This window comes from Mixophyes fleayi, chromosome 4 (genome assembly GCF_038048845.1).
Source record: "Mixophyes fleayi isolate aMixFle1 chromosome 4, aMixFle1.hap1, whole genome shotgun sequence".
NCBI lineage: Eukaryota > Metazoa > Chordata > Amphibia > Anura > Limnodynastidae > Mixophyes > Mixophyes fleayi.
The window spans coordinates 52,639,671-52,661,252 of NC_134405.1; the positions used below are offsets into that span (position 1 = coordinate 52,639,671).

Below are 21,582 nucleotides of genomic sequence, written 5' to 3' on the forward strand. Positions count from 1 at the left end.
ATGGAAGATTGCTGTACTTTAAGAGGAATGACTTGGGAAAGGCAACGATGATGACATTCAGCTCCCCAAGACGTAACTTGAGGAGTGCGCCAGTCAATCTGGGGAGAGTGACACTGAAGCCATGGAAGGCCTAAGACAATCGGACTTGTCATAACTGGAAATATTAAAAACGAAATTTCTTCATGGTGCAGCACACCAATCTGAAGTGTTACTGGAGACGTACTCTGGGTGATGAGACCATTGATGAGACGTGATCCATCTATAGCAGTCACAGTAATTGGTGTTTTTAAAGTAATCACTGGTAGGGACCATTGATTCACTAGGGATTTAGAAATGAAATTTCCTGCTGCTCCAGAATCAATCAATGCCTGTGACTCAAAGGATTTGGTAGCAAAGGAAATCGTAACATCAAAAGCGCAGACTTTTAATTTCATAGAAGATGGAGAGGACTCCAGGGACCCTAACTTCACCTCTCCAGAACTAGTTAGGGCCTGGCATTTCCCGATTTCTTAGGGCAAGAACTGAGCATATGTGTGGAATCAGCACAATAGATACAGAGTCTATTCTTTACTCTTCGTTTCCTCTCTTCTAAAGATAATTTGGAACGTCCTATCTCCATGGGAATCACAGAAGGTGAAGCTGGACGAAATTGAGGGGTTGAACGAAGAGGTGCTTTAACAGAGGTTGTTTTCTCAGATTCTCTTTCACGAAATCTCATGTCTACACGATGGCAAAGAGAGATCAAATCTTCTAGTGACGAAGGAAGCTCTTGGGTAGTCAGTGCATCTTTAATTTTATCGGAGAGCCCCTGCCAGAAGGCGGCAATTAATGCTTCAGTGTTCCACTGAAGTTCAGAGGCTAAGATCCTAAATTGAATGACGTACTGGCCTACTGTATGAGAACCTTGTCTTAAACGAAGAATGCTGGAAGCAGCGGAGGTCACACGACCTGGTTCATCGAACACACTTCGGAACGTAGAAATGAATTTGGCACTATCTTGTAGTATAGGATCGTTTCTCTCCCACAGAGGGGAGGCCCAAGCCAGAGCTTGTCCAGAGAACAATGAGATAAGATAGGCCACTCTGGAACGATGGGTAGAAAAATTTTGAGGTTGGAGCTCAAAATGAACTGAGGATTGGTTAAGAAAACCCCTACAAGTTTTGGGGTCTCCATCGTATTTTGACGGAGTAGGCAGGTGAAGCGTGGGAGCTGTAGACACCTGGGATGGCACTGGGGAAACGGAGGAAAGCACAGGAGCTTCAACATTAGCTGTAACAGGTTGTCCAGATGGTCCTTGGGAGGCTAACGATTGGTAACATTGAAGTAACAGCTGTTGGCGAGCATCCTGTTGCTCCACACGGGTGACCAGATGCTGCAGCATCTCTTTGGCTGTAGGTTCCGTATCTGGGTCTGTCATGGCCTGATCTTACTGTCACGGGCACTAGGAGTCTTTACCCAGGGATCACCAGGTGATAGGCTTACCAGAGCAGTATAGGTGGTAATATGGTACTCTGGTAGCAGGGTGATCACGGAACAGGAAATAGCAGATGATGAGATGCTCAGGAAAGTCTATGACTAGCAGCACTGGTAATATGGAGGTAGTAATACACGAGGAACTGTATGGACAAAGGACACGTGAAGGTAGTCAGTGGTCTGCGGTAGCAAGTTGTACCACTGCTATAGTGAGGAGGAATGTCCAACAGAAACGAGGAGGTGATGAGAGTCAGCGGTCTGCGGATAGCAAGTTGTACCGCTGTCTGAGTGAAGGAATGGAATCCAAGTGGAGGTATCCGGGGAGTCAGTGGTCTGCGTTAGCAAGTTGTACCACTGCTATGTGAGAGGATACTGGAACAGGTGACACAGGAAACAGGGATCAGTGGTCTGCCTCTAGCAAGTTGTATCACTGAATATATATGTGAGGAGGAGCACGGGGAGAGACTGCAATACAGGAGATACACGGACACCTTAAACTTGATCCACAATAATATGCACAATATATAAATGACTGAACAGCACTGCAATAATAGAAAGTCACTTGAGGTAATCCGGCACAAGATAACACAGTCAATGATGGCAATAGACTCAGCGGATAGCAAACTCCAGAGGAGAACCAACACAGTCCAGCAAGATATGCAATACACCAGCACAGTCAATGAGAAGTATGCATACCGTGGTTCAGAAGCAGGCTGTCAGACAGGAGTGCAGAGATACCTGAACGGCTGGAGGCCGGCAGGATGCGAAGTCCCTGGATGGGTGAAGCGGTAGTCAAGTAGGTGCAGCGCACAGGTAGGTAGACCAGCAGGGGAACAAATACTCAGGAAGCAGTAGTATGTAGAACTGGACTCCTGGAGGACCCTGAAGAGTAGCGATGGTCTAGCTGAGAAGAAAGTAGTGAGGCGCAGATCCGATGCTGACAGGCGGGTAGAGACCAGCGGGAACACAGGAAAGCATGGAGAGCAGATCAGCTGTTGAAGGACGAGTAGAGCTGAGGAGTAGCAGCAGCAGGACTCTGCAGATACACGGAGGTAGCCAATAGCAACCAGCAGGTGCAGTAACGATGGAACACGGGAGAGCAGAGCTGAGCTGGAACTGTTGATCACGGAGAGTAGCGGATAGGAATAGTTGTAGCAGGCTCGAGGAAACACGGGAGAGTTGAGATGAGCTGAAGACTGAAGCGCACAGAGGCAGCGGATAGGAATCAGCCAAACAGTCACGATGAAACACAGACGAGTTGAAGGTTGAAGACTGTAGTGCACGGAGGCAGCGGATAGGAATCAGCTAACAGTCACGATGATGCACAGGTGAGTTGATGTAGATTGAAGGCTGTAGTGCACGGAGGCAGCGGATAGGAATCAGCTAACAGTCACAATGATATATAGTAGAGTTGAAGTGGCTTGAAGACTGTAGTGCACGGAGGCAGCGGATAGGAATCAGCTAACAGTCACGATGATGCACAGGTGAGTAGAAGTGGTATGGAAACCACAGGAGTAGAAGTGGTTTGGAAACCACAGAGGTAGAAGTGGTTTGGAAACCACAGGAATCAGCAGCGCTGAATACACGAGGAAACACAGGAACACCTTCAGAGACTCATGGGGAATGAGACTCCAAGATCAGGCAATGTGGTATTGACCACAGGTGCTTAATATAGGGAGTGTTGCCTGATCTGCCAATTAAGTTAAAGGAACATGTACTGAAGGGTTTGAAAGGGCTGCGCATGCGCAGACCCTCAGTATGGAGGACGGCCACGGTTCCTAAATGTCCGGGAAGAAGCACTCACAGTCCGGTGAGTGACACTGGCTCTATAGGCCCCTCTCCACTTGTCGAAACTACAAAAATATTTAGCCGTTATAGACTGTACAATATTAATTGAAATGGACAAAGCCAGTTTGGTTTCTGGCTCTCTAGGCCCCCCTCCACTTGTCGAAAATACAACAAAATTCAGCCATTATAGACTGTACAATATTAAGAGAAATGGACAAAGCCAGTTTGGGGTCATTCTGTCTATGACACCCTACCCTTAAGGAGAAATTGCCCAAACAGCAGCCTTTCAAGACGGTACGTGATATGGAAATGCCACAAGTCCCTTTCCTCTTTTTAAAAAGATGTTATCATCATCATCTTCAGCTTCATCCTCACCCTCATCAGTGTGTACGTCATCATCACAGACTATCAATTCATCGCCGCTTGAATCTGCCATTAGAGAACAGTCAGTGCTTGGATGTCTTGGATGGTGAAGGCCTTCCTCGTGGAAGATGTAGTTCATTTTTATAAACATCATTTTCTCCACATTTTTGGGAAGTAACCTTCTACGGCGATCACTGACTAAGTTCCCTGCTGTGCTGAACACTCGTTCAGAGTACACACTGGAGGGTGGGCAGCTTAAGTATTGCAAAGCAAGTTTGTACATGGGTTTCCAAATGGCCTGCTTTTCCTCCCAGTAAGGAAAGGGACTGTCTGACATTTCCATATCAATTACCTTTTGAAAATAATCCTCCACCATCCTTTGCATGTTTATACTCGTATTGGATGGAGTTATGGGCAAAATGACACATTTTTTTGAAAAATCCTTCAAACCAGCCCAGATGTTAAATTGTTCTGGTCTGCCCCCTGCGTCTTCCCTGCTTCTTTTTGGGAAATTTAATTTTTTACGAGCAGCAGAAGCTTGAGAAAGGGAAGGAGGACACCTCGTCAAGCCGAGGCCCAGTTCAGCAGCCAACTTGCTGAGCAATAGCTCCTTGCAATAGTTCACATCTCGTTCATTTTGAAGCAAAGACTCAATGTAGGTCTTAAACCTTGGATCAAGCACAGTGGCCAAAACGTACTGATCCGAGTTCAAGATCTTAATAACTCAAGGATCATTGTGAAGTGAATGAAGTACTTGATCGACAAGGCCAACATACTTTGCTGAATTGCTTGCTTTCAGCTCCTCCTTCATTTTCTCAAGCTGCTTTTCCAATAGTCTAATTAAAGGAATGACTTGGCTCAAACTAGCAGAGTCTGCACTCACCTCACACGTCACAACTTCAAATGGTTTCAGCACCTTGCACAGCACTGAAAGGATTCCCCACTGTGCAAGAGTGAAATACTTCCCCCCTCCTTTCCCAATGTCATGGCTTGTGCAATACGCTTGGATGGCTTTGCGCTGTTCCTCCATCCTCTGAAGCATGTACAGGGTGGAATTCCACCTAGTTACCACCTCTTGCTTAAGTTGGTGGCAGGGCAAGTTAAACTGCTCTTGGAGCATCTCCTACATGCTGTGGCTGAATGCCTGAAATGGCCTGAGATTTTACGGGCCACCGAAAGCATCTCCTGCACCTCACGGTTATTTCGTAGGAAGCTCTGCACCACCAAGTTGATGGTGTGAGCAAAACAGAGAATGTGTTAGAAATCACCCAGCTGTAATGCTCGCACTATATTGTTGGCGTTATCAGAAATGACATACCCTGGGGAGAGTCCAAGTGGTATAAGCCATGTATCAATCACATCTCTCAGTTTGCGTAACAAATTGTCAGTTGTATGCCTGTTAGTGAAGCCGGTGATACAAAGAGTGGCCTGCCTGTGACAAATGTTACGTAGTGGTGTAAATGCTGCTGCTGTTCTTGCTGTTGAAGGTGAATGACCAACCCAGTGGGCTGTCACAGTCATATAGTCTTTGGTTTGGCCACTTCCACATGTCCACATATCTGTGGTTAAGTGGACAGTGGGCAGAATGGCATTTTTCAGCGCAATCTCTACATTTTTACACACTTTTTGGTATAGTTGTGGAATTGCTTTACGGGAGAAATGGTGTCGCGATGGAATTCTGTAACGCGGACACAAAACCTCAATTAACTGTGAAAAACCAGCTGCGTTTATTGTGGAGATTGGACACAGATATAACACTAACATTGCAGCCATGGCGTCTGTGATTCGCTTGGCGACTGGGTGACTGCTGTCATATTTGCTTCCCCTAGCAAATGATTGTTTCACAGTTAATTGCTGAACTGTAGGACTGCTCATTTTCTTGACCTGCCTCTGGGCTGACGATTCACCCCCAGCAGCAGCAGCAGTAGTGGGACTAACGCTTTCTTCAGAGGAATCAATAATAGTGCAGGAGTCATCCAACCTTAATAAGTGGGATGCCGGGCTAACTCCGAGCGCTACTGAGGATAATGATGAGGATGGTGTGGTGGGTGTATATTGTAGCTGTCGGGATGTCGGTGAGCGGAGTGTCTTAGCTGATGATGGAGTGCTTGTAATTTTTGGGGAAGAACTTTCAGCTTTTCCCAACACTTTGCCATGAACTCTCGTTAAATGCGTAACATAGATGAGGTTCCAAGATGGTTAAGGTCCCTCCCTCGACTTAAGGCTTCATTCTCTCTTTGCCACTGCATGTGTAGAATGGCATGTTGGCAATTTTTTTTTATCGGCACTCAACTTTTGCTCAGTAACACTTCTTTTTTGCTTCAACACAGTAAAAAGAAAAATTGTTTTTGTTTTTTGGACTGATTTCGAAACACTGTGTAGTTTGACATCGCCTTGCCTAGATGACGTACTGGGAACACTAACATCAGGACTGGTGACAGAACCTGGTTGCTTATTCTGATCATATGTGGACTGCTTTGATTCCTTTCTGAGCCCAAAGCACTTGTAGTGCTAAAAAATATTTGGTAAGATACTGCTGACAGATAGTAATTTTGACAGCCAGAAATATTTATGCAAAATAATGGGGGACACCCCAAAAGCACTGGGGAGTGCTAAAAAATATTTGGTAGATACTGCTGACAGATAGTAATTTTGACAGCCAGAAATATTTATGCACAATTATGGGGGACACCCTAAAAGCACTGGGGAGTGCTAAACATTATTTGGTAGATACTGCTGACAGTAATTTTGACAGCCAGAAATATTTAGGCACAATTATGGGGGACACCCCAAAAGCACTGGGGAGCGCTAAAAATTATTTGGTAAGATACTACTGACAGATAGTAATTTTGACAGCCAGAAATATTTAGGCAAAATAATGGGGGACACCCAAAAAGCACTTTGAGTGGCAAATATTGAAAAAAAAAAACTCCTCTATCCTCCTCTCTAGCGATTTTTGTTAGCACAATTGGAATCAGAATATTGTATTCTCTGTCCCTGCTCTAATCAGCCTGTGACTACACCCTGCTCTCTCCCTCTGTCAAATGGCGATGGATTGCTGTGGAGGCGGGTATTTATAATCTTCAAGTATCGTGAGAACCGAGCCCCGAGATCCGACGACATCACAATGACGTTCGGCCTCGATTTGGATTCCGAACGGGCGGGAGAGTACCGAGCCTACTGAGCTCGGTACTCGGATACCCAAAGTTTGGGTGGGTTCGGTTCTCGGGGAACCGAGCCCACCCATCTCTATTATAAAGTATATATTCAATACTCTCCAATAAAAACAGTTTCAAATTTGTTTACATGGTTATGTTATCCAAGAAAATTCTTACTGTTTCTAAACCCTTTTGATGTGTAATAATGGTGTACAGCGATATTACATCAGCTGTTACCAAATACATTCCTTCCTCCCACTTATAAGTCTCAAGTAAATTGAGAACATCTCTTGTATCTGTTAGATATGAAAAATTTTCCTTAACCAAAGGCTGAAGATTAAAGTTTATGAAGGTTAATAGGTAAGATGAGATACTGTTGACACCTGATATAATCGGTCTGCCGGGTGGATTCAGCAAGTTTTTATGTATTTTTGGGAGTATGTATATAAAAGGAGTGGTGGGTCCACTCACTTTCAGATAATTTAATACATCTTTGTCCTAAGCGTTTCCAAATTCACTAATAAGAATATCAAAACGTTTTTTAACCATAATTGTTGGATCATTAGGCATTTTACTATATGTATCCAAATTCGGCAATAACCTCTCAATTTCACTACAATGCTGATCTTTATTCATCAACACTAATGCCCTCCCCCCCTTTATCAGCTGGTTATATGTAAGGATGAGCGGGCTCGGATTTAGTAAATCAGAACAGCCCCAAACAGTGCGGATCCAAGCCCGATCCGAGCACTGTTCGGGTATTCCCGCCAATTAGCAAAACTCAAAACGAGGCTATGACTCATATCCCGCTGTCGAATCTCGCAATACTTGGATTCTTTAAATTCCCCGCTTGCCGCCGCCATCTTCACTCGGGCATTGATCAGGGAAGCGGGAGGTTGTGTTTTGTTAGTGGTGTCCTCTTTCCTGGTCATTCCTGTGCTCTGTCCTGCTGAGTCCAGTGGTGCTTTGTCCTGTGCTCTGTCCTGCTGAGTCCAGTGGTGCTTTGTCCTGTGCTCTGTCCTGCTGAGTCCAGTGGTGCTGTGTCCTGTGCTCTGTCCTGCTGAGTCCAGTGGTGCTTTGTCCTGTGCTCTGTCCTGCTGAGTCCAGTGGTGCTGTGTCCTGTGCTCTGTCCTGCTGAGTCCAGTGGTGCTGTGTCCTGTGCTCTGTCCTGCTGAGTCCAGTGGTGCTGTGTCCTGTGCTCTGTCCTGCTAAGTCCATTGGTAGTAGTGCTATATATCAACATTCACTGTTCCTGCAGTCTAAAAAAAATGGTACTGCAATCTAACTATGTTCACTGTTCCTGCAGTATAAAAGAATTAGTACTGCAATATATAACTACGTTCACTGTTCCTGCAGTATAAAATAATTAGTACTGCAATATATAACTACGTTCACTGTTCCTGCAGTATAAATGAATTTGTACTGCAATATATAACTACGTTCACTGTTCCTGCAGTATAAAATAATTAGTACTGCAATATATAACTACGTTCACTGTTCCTGCAGTATAAATGAATTTGTACTGCAATATATAACTACGTTCACTGTTCCTGCAGTATAAAATAATTAGTACTGCAATATATAACTACGTTCACTGTTCCTGCAGTATAAATGAATTTGTACTGCAATATATAACTACGTTCACTGTTCCTGCAGTATAAAGGAATTTGTACTGCAATATATAACTACGTTCACTGTTCCTGCAGTATAAAGGAATTTGTACTGCAATATATAACTACGTTCACTGTTCCTGCAGTATAAAGGAATTTGTACTGCAATATATAACTACGTTCACTGTTCCTGCAGTATAAAAGAATTGGTACTGCAATCTAACTACGTTCACTGTTCCTGCAGTCTAAAAAAATATAATATAATATTAATATATATAATATATATATATAATATTAATAAAAAAATATAATGGAGTACAAAAATTTGGAGGATAAAGTAGGGAAAGAGCAAGAACTACTTCCTCCTAATGCTGAAGCTGCAGCCACTAGTCATGACATAGACGATGAAATGCCATCAACGTCGTCTGCCAAGGCCGATGCCCAATCTCCTAGTAGAGGGCATGTAAAATCCAAAAATCCAAAAAGCCAAAGTTCACTAAAATTAGCAAAAAAAGAAAATTAAAATCATCTGAGGAGAAGCATAAACTTGCCAATATGCCATTTACGACACGGAGTGGCAAGGAACGGCTTAGGCCCTGGCCCGTGTTCATGACTAGTGGTTCAGCTTCACCCAAGGATCTAAGCCCTCCTCCTCCCCCCCCCCTCTAAAAAATTTAAGAGACTTAAGCTGTCATCAACAACACAGCAAACAACTCTGCCTTCTAAAGAGATGGCATCACAAATCCCCAAGGCGAGTCCAAGGGTGTTGGTCAGGGCCTGATCAGCCAATAGGCTGACCAGGCTGCAGCCTGGGGTGCTGTGTCCCAGGGGGCGCAGTGTCGGGCACATTTATATCTGTTTTTATATTTTAATTATTTTTTTTAATTACCGATTGGCGCCTTTTCCCTTAATCTCGGGGCCGCCCCTTAGTCTTAAGGGGGGCGGTCCCGACTGTCAGTGGATCCAAGTAGGAGGCAGGCAGGCAGGCAGCTAACAGTAAATCCGAGGATGTTAGCTGTCCTGCCAGAGCGGGCGCGCTGTCACTGCTTAGTGTGGTCACATGAGATTCACATCTACACTAAGCAGTGAGAGCGCGCCCGCTCTGGCAGGATAGCTAACATCCTCGGGTTACTGTTAGCTGCCTGTCAGAAGACAGAAGTGCCGGCGACTGCAGAGAGGAGGAGCAGAAGACATCCAGGTAAGTTTTGTCTATAATATAATGGAGGAGGGTGTGATACAGGTGGTGACTGAGGATGGGGGGGATTACTGGTGTGGGCAGCAATGGTTTTGAAGAATTGCCTGGGGGGTGGGTAATGAGTTACCTGTAATGGGTTGATGATTTTGTGGGGGACGGGGGGGGAGGTTAATTAACTACCTGCAGTAGGTAGATCATTGGGGGGGGGTGTAATGTTATTGCCTGTAATGGGATAATCAATTTGCCCTGGGGGGGTTAATGAATTGCCTGCAGTGGGCTGAAGAATTATGTGGTTGGGGGCAATGTATTGGATGCAATAGATTGATGAATTTACCTAGGGGGGGTTTCTGAATTACCTGCAACCGTTGATGAATTAGCTAGCAGGAGGGGGGGGGGGGTGTTAATGGATTGGCTATGAAGGGTTAATGGATTGGTTAAAGTGAGGTGATTCATTGGCTGGGGGGTGGGTGAGCAAATAAGTGGTTGGTTGGGAGAAGATATGGATGGAGTGTCAAACTTTCTGGTGAGGGTTTACAAAAATGGCTGGGGTAGGTGATAAAATAGCTTGTGGGGGACCTGATCTCTGTATTGTATGGTAGTGACGTGGATGATCTCTGTAGTCTCAGCGGTCACTAGAATGTTAAATACTTGACAGATGGGGCTGGTAGATGTTAGTATATGATTATAAATAATTTGTATATATTTTATTGTCTATATATGCCTGTACTAGGAGGTTGTTTTATATGGTCATAATGGAGTGTTGTGTTTGTATCATTCAGGGTTTGTTAACATTTTTCACTATAATAACATTTTTGCACATTTTCGAAACAGGACTCCCAAGTTTCCAGAATCCAGCCAACTAGCAACAATGCTCCAAGTACAAACAAGAAAAAACATCAGGTAGTCTACGCTGCAAGATCAGGTAAGAGAGAACGGAGCAATTTGTCTAAATTTCACTGCGGAATCTTACTGTAATGATATTTTAATATGTTTGCAGAATTAATTGTATTCTATGTATTAATTTATATTTTACAATTTTGTGTGTGGTGTGTTTGTATGTGCGTGTGTGTATACATATATATATATATATATATATATATATATATATATATATATATATATATATATATACACGCACAGTGGCCATACCGCCACTTCTACTGTCTTCATTGTAAAACTTTCCTGAATTTCCACTTTGACCACTGTTTATAAATGGGATTGGGGGGGGGGGGGCGGCAACCTGTGTATTAGCCTAGGGCGGCTGGAACCCTTAATCAGGCCCTGGTGTTGGTGGTTGCAAAGCCTGACCTTCCCATCACTGTATGGGAAGAAATGGCTTCTTCCACCATTTGCAGCACACCCTCTGCATATGCTGGAAGGATCAACCACAGTGCAGTTACAGATTTGGCTAATGAAGGTGTCAATGTTGTACACCGGGAGGAGGATATTGATGTAGCTGGCGCTGAGGAGGAACTTGACGAGGAGGATGCTGATGTGGTTATCTTAAATGAGGCACCAGGAGGGGAAACAGTTGTTGTCCATGGGATGAAAAAGCACATCGTCATGCCTGGCCAGAAGACCAAGAAATCCACCTCTTCGGTCTGGAATTATTTCTATCCCAATCCGGACAAGAAAAGTATTGCCATATGTACCTTATGTAAAGCTCAAATAAACAGGGGTAAGGATCTTGGCCACCTAGGGACATCCTCCCTTATACATCACCTGAAGAACCTTCATAATTCAGTGTTTAGTTCAGGAACTGTGGCTAGGACCGTCAGCAGTCCAGGGACACCTAAATCCCTTGGTCCTTTTGTATCCACACCAGCAACACCCTCCTCGTCAATTTCCTCCTCGATCTCGATTGGAGATAGTCCTGCAGGCCATGTCACCGGCATGACTGAGTCCTCTTCAATCCGGTATTCTTCCGGAGGATCCTGCAGCGCTACGCCTACTACTGCCGCTGCTGCTGTTGCTGCTGGTAGTTGGTCATCTTCCCAGAGGGGAAATCGTAAGACCGCTACGTCTTTCACTAAACAATTGACCGTACAACAGTCGTTTGCCATGAGCACGAAGTACGACAGTAGTCATCCTATGGCAAAGCGGATAACTGCGTCCTTAACAGCTATGTTGGTGTTAGACGTGCGTCCGGTGTCCGCCATCAGTGGAGTGGGATTTAGACGGTTGATGGAGGTATTGTGTCCCCGGTACCAAATCTCGTCGAGATTCCACTTCACTAGGCAGGCGATACCCGGGATGTACAGAGAAGTGCGAAAAAGTGTCCTCAGTGCTCTGAAAAATGCGGTTGTACCCACTGTCCACTTAACCACTGACATGTGGACAAGTGGTTCAGGGCAAACTAAGGACTATATGACTGTGACTGCCCACTGGGTAGATGCATCGCCTTCCGCGGCAACAGCAGCATCATTAGCAGCATCTCCAAAACACCTGCTCGTTCCAAGGCAGGCAATGTTGTGTATTACCAGTTTTAGTAAGAGGCACAACGCTGACAACCTCTTAGAGAAACTGAGGGAAATAATCTCGTAGTGGCTTACCCCACTTACACTCTCCTGGGGATTTGTGATGTCGGACAACGCCAGTAGCATTGTGCGGGCATTACATATGGGCAATTTCCAGCACATGCCATGTTTTGTCCACACAATAAATTTGGTGGTGCAGCATTACCTGAAAAGTGACAGGGGTGTGCAGGATATGCTTGTGGTGGCCCGCAAAATTGCTGGACACTTTCGGCATTCTGCCACTGCCTACCGCAGACTCGAGCAACATCAGAAAAGGCTGAACCTGCCCTGCCATCACCTCAAACAAGAGGTTGTGATGCGCTGGAACTCCACCCTCTATATGCTGCAGAGGATGGAGGAGCAGCAAAAGGCCATTCAAGCCTACACAGCCACCTACGACATAGGCAAAGGAGTGGGGATGCGCCTGAGTCAAGCGCAGTGGAGACTGATTTCCGTGTTGTGCAAGGTTCTCCAGCCGTTTGAACTCGCCACACGAGAAGTCAGTTTCGACACTGCCAGCTTGAGTCAGGTGATACCCCTGATCAGGCTGTTGCAGAAGCAGCTAGAGAAAGTGAGGGAGGAGCTGGTAAACCATTGCGATTCCACAAAGCATGTAGCTCTTGTGGATGAAGCCCTTCGTACGCTTTGCCAGGATCCGAGGGTGGTCACTCTTTTAAAGTCAGAGGAATACATTCTGGCCACCGTGCTCGATCCACGGTTTAAAGCGTGTGTTGTGTCTCTGTTTCCGGCGGACACAAGTCTACAGCAGTGCAAAGACCTTCTGGTCAGGAGATTGTCATCTGAAGAGGACCGTGACATGCCAACAGCTCCTCCTTCATTTTCTTCCACACCTGTGGCTGCGAGGAAACAGCTGAGATTTCATAAACGACCCGCTGGCGGGGATGCAGAGAACATCTGGTCCGGACTGAAGGACCTGCCAACCATTGCAGACATGTCTACTTTCGCTGCATTGGATGCTGTCACCATTGAAAAAATGGTGGAGGATTACTTTGCTGACACCATCCAAGTAGACATGTCAGACAGTCCTTACTTTTACTGGCAGGAAAAAAAGGCAGTTGGGAGCCCCTGTACAAACTGGCTCTATTTTACTTGAGTTGTCCCCCCTCCAGTGTGTACTCCAAAAGAGTTTTTAGTGCAGCGGAGAACCTGGTCAGTGAGCGGCGAAGGAGGTTGTTTCTGCAAAATGTAGAGAAGATGATGTTCATAAAAATGAATAATCAATTCTTCAATCAAGACCAGCAATGGCCTCCAGAGACTACAGAGGGACCGGTGATTGTGGAGTCCAGCGGGGACGAATTGATAATGTGTGAGGATGAGGAAGTACACACTGAAGGGGGCGAGGAATCAGAGGATGAGGATGAGGACGACATCTTGCCTCAGTAGAGCCAGTTTATTTTGTACAGGGAGAGATGAATAGCTTTTTTTGTGTGGGGGCCCAAACAAACCAATCATTTCAGCCACAGTAGTTTAGTAGCCCTGTCACTGAAATGATTGGTTTGTTAAAGTGCGCATGTCCTATTTCACCAACATAAGGGTGGGTGGGAGGTTCCAAGGACAATTCCATCTTGCACCTCTTTTTTTGGCATTATGTGCTCTTCGGGGCCTAGTTTTTCAAACTGCCATCCTGTCTGCCACTGCAGTGCCACTCCTAGATGGGCCACGTGTTTGTGCCGCCCACTTGTGTCGCTTAGCTTAGACATCCAGCTACCTCGGTGCAACCTTTTGGCCTAAAAACAATATTGTGAGGTGTGAGGTGTTCAGAATAGACTGGAAATTAGTGGAAATGAATGTTATTGAGGTTAATAATGGCATAGGAGTGGAAAAAAAGCAAAAATCTGGATTTTAGCACTTTTTAATGCTTTTTTAAAAAAAAATCAGAACCCAAAACCCAAAATCAGAACCAAAACCTTGAGTGGGGTGTTTTGGCAAAACCCATTCGAACCCAAAACCTCAAGGTAATCAGAACCCAAAACCCTAAACACGAAAAGTGGCCGGTGAACACCCCTAGTTTTATGATCAGGTTAGGATCCTTTTGAAGCGATTTTAATGCTGATCTTTCCTTTGGGGTCAAATTACACATAAATGAATAATTAGTCTTCTTTTTATTTTTGAGTAATTTCATAGCATCATCTGTCACTAATTTATTAAATGTGTCTATAAATGAGCCTTTAGCATGAATCAGGAAGAAAGTAGATTGATTTTTGAAAATCACATTTACATCTAATGAGTCCATAGCTTCCAATGGTTGTTAATCATTTTTCATGGCAACAAATCTTTTTAAGGCAAGTTTACTAATGTATTTCTGAATGTCCAAAAACACATCAAATGGATCTTAATACCGGAGGGTCTCAATAAAGACTTTGAGTTAAAGTGCTTTTTATAACTTTTGATTTGACTTTCAATATATATTTTTTTCTGCTTTGTCCTTTTTTCTTTTATGCTAGAGCTAATTCTCTATACGAAGGATCACTATTGCTTGAATTGAAAAGAAGAAAGATTTTCATACACGTTTAGTTATTGCATCTTATGTTATGTATATTATGATTTACAATGTATTTGTATTCATAAAACAAAGGCATCCAAAGCTTAATTGATTTATAACGGCATAGAGGAAAACACTTAAAAAATTGCAAGTTACTTTTTAACCTTAGTGCTAATTACATTATTGAAGTACTTATCTCCTAATATTTATCCTCTATTACATGTTGGCCCTGATGTATACAATGTATACATTGTTTGTTTAGGATAAGGTATACCCATCTCTATGTGATCAGTATTTTAAGCATATGAGAAATTATATTAGCCTCCCAACCATTCACTTAACCCCTCATCCACTCTGGTGTTCTCCCCTCTCTCCCCTGGTCCCTTTTTCTCCCTTGCACCACTGCCTCCCTTTGTGCCTGTTTTGTCCACCCTCCCTTAGGATGTAAGCTCGCATGAGCAGGGCCCCTCTCCCCTCCTGTCTCCATACCTACTCTTCTGCTCCGCCCTCTCTCCATTTGTCTGCCCCGGAGTTTCTGAAGCATTGGTACTTAGTACGAACAGTAGACCATACAGGGTAAAACATTACAGAACAATAAACACTATGTAAGGCGCTGCGAAAATCCTGTGGCGCCCAACAAATAAATGATAATAATAATAATAATAATAATAATATTATGGTAAAAACATTACCCTACATAGATGAAGGTGATCCTCCTTCTGTACGCATGCGCAAACTTCACAGTGAGGCTTGGTTTATCACTTTGTTGGTGGAACGCGGGTCTCTTTGCGCATGCTCAAGCTTTAGATTAAGACTTGATGGAGTGTTTTCTTATTTAGGACGTAAATTTGTTTTGTTTTATATTGGATGTTAATATTGACGTTTTATATCGAATGTAATATTGATGATATATGTATGTATTAATTTTGGTGTGGGATTGATTTGAATACACATTTACCTTTTAATTATGCGAAATAAGTCACATCCGGGTGAAAGAAGAATTTGCTCAACCTCTGTTCGTGTGAGTTTCCATCAATTGAAGACTTTCTTAAGTCGAAACACGTCGGTGGTTGGAGGACAGAAGTATCGGCAACCTAGTTCCGCATCTGAACATCTATGTGGAGAGTTTCTGTGGATCTGGTTCCAGAACAATGTTTATCCTATGTTAATCATTACCTGTTATCTGGTATGAGCAACCGCATCTCTTGTCTTGTGTGATTTTTATTCTTATTTATATTTTTTTATTAAATCTGACTGTTTGAACATACTGCACCAGATTTTGTTCTATTTTATTCTTCTGTTATGCACATGGTTCATGGCTGAGAGGGGAAGTGAAGTCGAATCCTTTTAACAGTCTACCTACCACGTTGTGCACATGACACATATGGGAATAGAGGATCGTTCTCCTCACAAGTACCTGCTACGGGAAGGCTGACAGCTTTACAATTGTAAGTTTATTGAGAGCAGGACACCTGGAAATTCCTTTTGTGTCCCTCTATATATGCCTAAGTGGAATATTAGGAGCAGTGTGTGAGGCTATATAAACAAACTTCTGTTACTGGTGGTTATTTTGTCATCTATTGGACAAATCAGATATATAGTTAGCTGTCCACAGTTTTCCTTTCTGTTAATGAGATTTCAATAGCGCTGAAAATATCCCTACTATATTTTTTGGGATGTGTCACTCACCGGAGTGTGAGTGCCTCCACTCTGGTACGTGGTTCTCCATCTTTCCCGCTCACACCTGTGTGGAACCGCGCCGTCCGCCATCCTGTCGCACTGGGCATGCGCAGGTCCCTTTAACAACTACACCTGACCACTAATGTGATTGATGGATTAATCACCCCTCCCTACTTAAGGCACCTGCAGCCTTAGGTAGTGGCCTGATCTTGAAGTCTCACTCCCAGTGAACTTCTATAGGTGTGTGCAGTTTCCAAGCTGCTTCCAGCTCTACTCCTGTGTGCAGTTTCCAAGCTGCTTCCAGCTCTACTCCTGTGTGCAGTTTCCAAGCTGCTTCCAGCTCTACTCCTGTGTGCAGTTTCCAAGCTGCTTCCAGCTCTACTCCTGTGTGCAGTTTCCAAGCTGCTTCCAGCTCTACTCCTGTGTGCAGTTTCCAAGCTGCTTCCAGCTCTACTCCTGTGTGCAGTTTCCAAACTGCTTCCAGCTCTACTCCTGTGTGCAGTTTCCAAACTGCTTCCAGCTCTACTTCTGTGTGCAGTTTCCAAACTGCTTCCAGCTCTACTCGTGTGTACAGTTTCCAAACTGCTTCCAGCTCTATTCGTGCTTCAGCTTCCACGCTGCTCCCTGCTCAACTCAGCGGCGGTTCCCATACCGCTACAACGCTTCACTTCTCAGCTGATTCCGGATCTACACAACTGGGTATGCTCTACTGACTATTGACTATTGCCTATTGCTCGCATAACAATTGTATCCATTGTTGTTTGCTGCACAGGGTACAAGTACCCATATAGACTGTGTTACTGCATTGCTTCATTTAGGACAAGCTTTCACTCAAGCTACGATATCTCCGCACGCTACTACTAGCGTTATTGTGCATATCTGCTGTGACCAGCTTCTCCTCCCTGCAAGGCATCTACTCCATACAGACTATTCATTGTGCCTTCCATCTCTGCCTCACAAGACATTGCTCTACTCGCGCTGTTTCCATACAGCCACAGTTTGCCTTTCAACTTCACTCCCCTGCTACCTACCCGCACAAGTCCTCCTGTCACAGCGGTGGTACAACTTGCTATACGCAGACCACTGACTCTCCTATTACCTACCTACACCTGGACCAGACTCCTCACCATAGCGGTGGTACAACTTGCTGTACGCAGACCACCGACTACCCTGCTTCCTACCTGCACCAGTACTATTCTTCCCATCACTGCAGTGGTACAACTTGCTGTACGCAGACCACTGACTCCTCATCTACCTACCATCACCTATCCACGTCCACTCCTCGTGTCTACATTATCTTCAGCCTCCAGTTTACTGTTCCAAGTCGCTGACTTTCCTCTAACCATAGCTGCAAGTCGCTGACTTCCTCAGACTATCTCTACTCTCCTGCTGTTGTGTCACTCCAATCATTCACCTGCCTGCTTTGAGGTGCGTGCCATAACCCCGCCTCTCTAGCAGAGTCCATCTGGTGAAACTCGGGTAAGCAACTCCTAGTGCCCGTGAATGGATGTAGTCTTGTGAAAGTGATATGGAGATTGACACCCATCTGCAGGTCTTTGAGAACCTGATGAGTGTCCATGAAATCGAGATGGGGGAATGGTCCAGGTACTTAGTACCAAATCTGACTGTAAAAGTGCTGGATGCCTTCCAGGCATTAAGCTCTCAGGATTGCGGGGACTTCGAGTCAGTAATAATTGGGCAGACAAGATGGGCAAAGCTGTTCTTATCTGCCTTCAAATTCTATGCTTCTATGTTTCAGTGAAGAAAGCACAGTTGGCTAAATTCAAGGTGACTGTGGAGACTTATAGTTACAATTTCATACCCTTGCCAGAGTTTGCCAGCCAGCTGAGGAGGGAGTGCAGCAAGTGGATGGAGGGCAAGAGGGCAATTTCGGTGAAACAGGTACAGAATTGAATCCTGCTGGAGCAACTGACTTTAAAAAGGGCTCCAGAGATCCAGGAATAGCTGGCTGACTGAAAACCTGAGACCCCTGAGGAGACAGCCAATCCAGTTGGAGAGCCAGTTATGCAGTTATCCAGTTATGTGCCTGCTGGGGGGAGGGTCCCGACAGAGTTCAATAGAGTGTGTGCAGGTGGGGCCCCCTTTTAACCAAGGGAATTTTGAGAGTACCCAGATGGGGAAACCATCGAGACCCAGGGCACGAGAACAGGAGCCCCGGAAGTGCTGTCACCTAAGAAGGAGTGTCCCCAGTACAGAGGGCAATTTTCTGGTGCCTGACCAGCGCAAGTGTCGGTGGTCCAGTACATTCAGAAGGACTACCAAGTTGGCTTGGAAGCTGCACCTCCCCATCCTGATGTGGCAGAAGATGGAGTCTATATGGTAAACTCGGCTTTTGGGAAGGAAAAGAACAGCCCCAGCAACATGCAGGGTCACCTCCAATATGTTTCGGTGGGGGGCTGCAAGGTGCAAGGGTTAAGAGGTTCAGGAACCTCCCTTACGCTGGTGGAACCACACGTGATCCTCTGGTCCCAACTTATTAACAGACAGCATGTCAGGATTGGCACTGTGGGGTACCAGAAAATACATAGTCCAGTGGCCCGAGTACATCTGGACTGGTGGGTGGGGCATGGGCATGTGGAAGTTTTAAAGGAACTGCCCGCAAAGGTGATTTTGGGCAATGATTTTGTCCAAGCGATTACCAGAGTAGGAATCATCTGGTGACAGCTACTCTTCCAAAATGTACCCAGGTGGGCCAAGGGAAACCCCTCCATGATAACAAAAGCCAGTGATCAGTTCCCTCGGTGAGTAATCCTGACGTTCAATATGACGTATAATATGCTGTACCAGAATCAGACTTGGGGGAGGTGGACAGAACAGAGTTTAGAAATGCACAACAAATGGACACTTCCCTATTTAAATTGTGAAGTGCAGCTGACACTGAGGCAGAGGGAGTCACGGGCAGTACGAGTTTGCGGGACAAGGGCTTTTTAAACAGGGTGGATCTGCCCATAGAAGATCAGGATCTAGTGACGGAGGTTAAGCATTTGGTGGTACCCCCCCGACCCTATTAAGCAGTTACTAGCCCTGGCCCATGATATCCCTGCCACTGGGCATTTTGGCACTCACAAAACTCTGGCACGCGTGTTAAAGAACTTCTTCTGGCACAGAGTCTACCAAAAAATAAAACAGTATAAAGCCACTTGTGACGCATGTCAGAGGATATGCTAGACACTCACCATGTAGACATGGGGGAGGCGAAACCAATCCAGTGTGAGGCAGATAGGATGACCCCCGCAGTGCTGGCCTAGGTCAGGACCGAGATGGAGGAGATGTTAATCTTAGGGGTGATTATGAAGTCTAAAAGCCGCTGGGCAGCAAGGTTGATGCTCGTTCCGAATTAGGATGGGACAACCTGCTTCTGAGAGTAATATAGGAAGCCCACATAGACGAGTCATTGTACTGGTTGGGCTCTGCCAGGTTTCTGTCCACATTAGATCTAAGCAAAAGGAATTGGCAAATACACCTCACCAAGGAAGCTCAGGAGAGATCAGTTTTCATCATCCCACTAGGTTTGTTTGAATGGACAGCCAAGCCCTTTGGAATGAAGAACACCCCTGCCACATTACAGAGAATGGTTGATGATCTCCTAGCTGGGTGTCAGGACTTTGCTCAGGCCTACCTAGATGACATACCCATTTTTAGCCAAACGTGGGAGGAGCATATTGTACAAATAGCAGAGGTCCTGAAAAGAATCACACAGGCAGGGCTGACCATACGCCCTGACACATGTTACATGGGGATAGCGGACGTCCAATATCTGAGACACAGAGTTGGAGAGGGCTTTATTCATCCAGAACCAAACTTGAAGCCATAGCTCAATGGCCCTGGCCCACCAACAAGAGGCAGGTGCGAGTATTTCTAGGGCACACTGGGTATTACCGAAAAAATGTGCCCCAGTAGAATATCATCACCCCTAATTGATTACTAGGCAGAATTACAGTAAGCAGATTGAGTGAAACCTCGCTTGCGAAGAAGCCCTGACGACTTTAAAAACAGAACTGACCCAGTTCCCAGTCCTAGCAGCCCCAGATTTAAGAAGATGGTTTCTTATCCCTCAGGGTGCAGGTTGGGTACTGTTCTCAGTCAAGTGGGGGGGGGGGGATGGGCAAGAGCATCCATTTCACTACCTGTCACAAAAACTGGTTAAGTGAGAAATGGCCTATGCAACTATAGAGAATAAATGCCTGGCTATTGTTTGTACTCTAAAGAAGCTGCAACCCTACCTATATGGCCAGAGGTTGCAAAAATCATCAGGGAACAATAAGTGGTTGTTGTGCTGGGGTCTGGTATTGCAAGAGTATAACTTTGTCATCTCTCATAAAAAGGAGAAAGACCATTCCAATGCAGATGTGCTCTCATGGCAGATGTGCTCTCCAGGTGGGAGGCAGAGGATACCCCATGAAAGGCGCCAACGGGCTGAGAAGACCTCCAGGAGTCTGTCCCTAAGAAACCAGTGGTCTCCTCTCAATTTAAGAAGAGGGGGGTATGTGACAGGATCGGGCCACACTGCCAAGATAACATCTCCCACCGGCCCATCAATGCGCAGGAATTACATGTACTGCCAGCCCAGGACCAGTTCTTAAATTGCGCCCGGCGGACAGGGGGAGGACTTATTGTGGGACACATGGGGAAGAAAGAAGAAAGGGACAGGAAGTGAGGAACAGCTGTCAATCTTATTAAGTTGTTTGCAAAAATAATACACATATATCCAATGAAAAAGAATAATTAAGAACAATTAACAGTACTCATTGATATTAATAAGATTAAACTAAATAAAACAACAATGTGTACAGAAATGTGCTCATCTCACTCGATACATAAAGACAACGGCCTTATGTGTTAACATTTCATTCCTAAGCACCTCACTTAAAGGAGTGACAAGTTCTTCATAAAGCACCATAAAAAGATATAGAAGTGTCCAGGGAACCACAATTATTATTTATTTATTTTTAAATGGATGACTATACATATTTAAAAAGTTGTAAAACATTTCATAAAAAAATATGCATATAGTATATAGTTCAATCATATTATGATGTACATAAGAATAAGATAAAGGTGGTAATACTTAATGGTAAAGGGAGAAAAATTACATGTACAAAAAGGCTATTTAAATAAATGCAGAATATGTATCTCCATCACACAGTTCCCCTTCATCATCACACTGTGCCCTTCATTATAATCATCATCATTTATTTATATAGTGCCAACATATTCCGCAGCGCTTTACAATTGGGGACAAACATAGTAAACTAATAAACAAACTGGGTAAAAC

At 44.8% G+C, this 21,582-nt stretch overlaps 1 long non-coding RNA gene across 1 annotated transcript in view; it reads right to left on the reverse strand.

Annotated features, from left to right (window-relative positions):
* The window catches only part of LOC142151417 (uncharacterized), a 46,071-nt gene that overhangs the window by 24,162 nt on the left and 327 nt on the right, over positions 1-21,582 (reverse strand). The window lies entirely within an intron of this gene.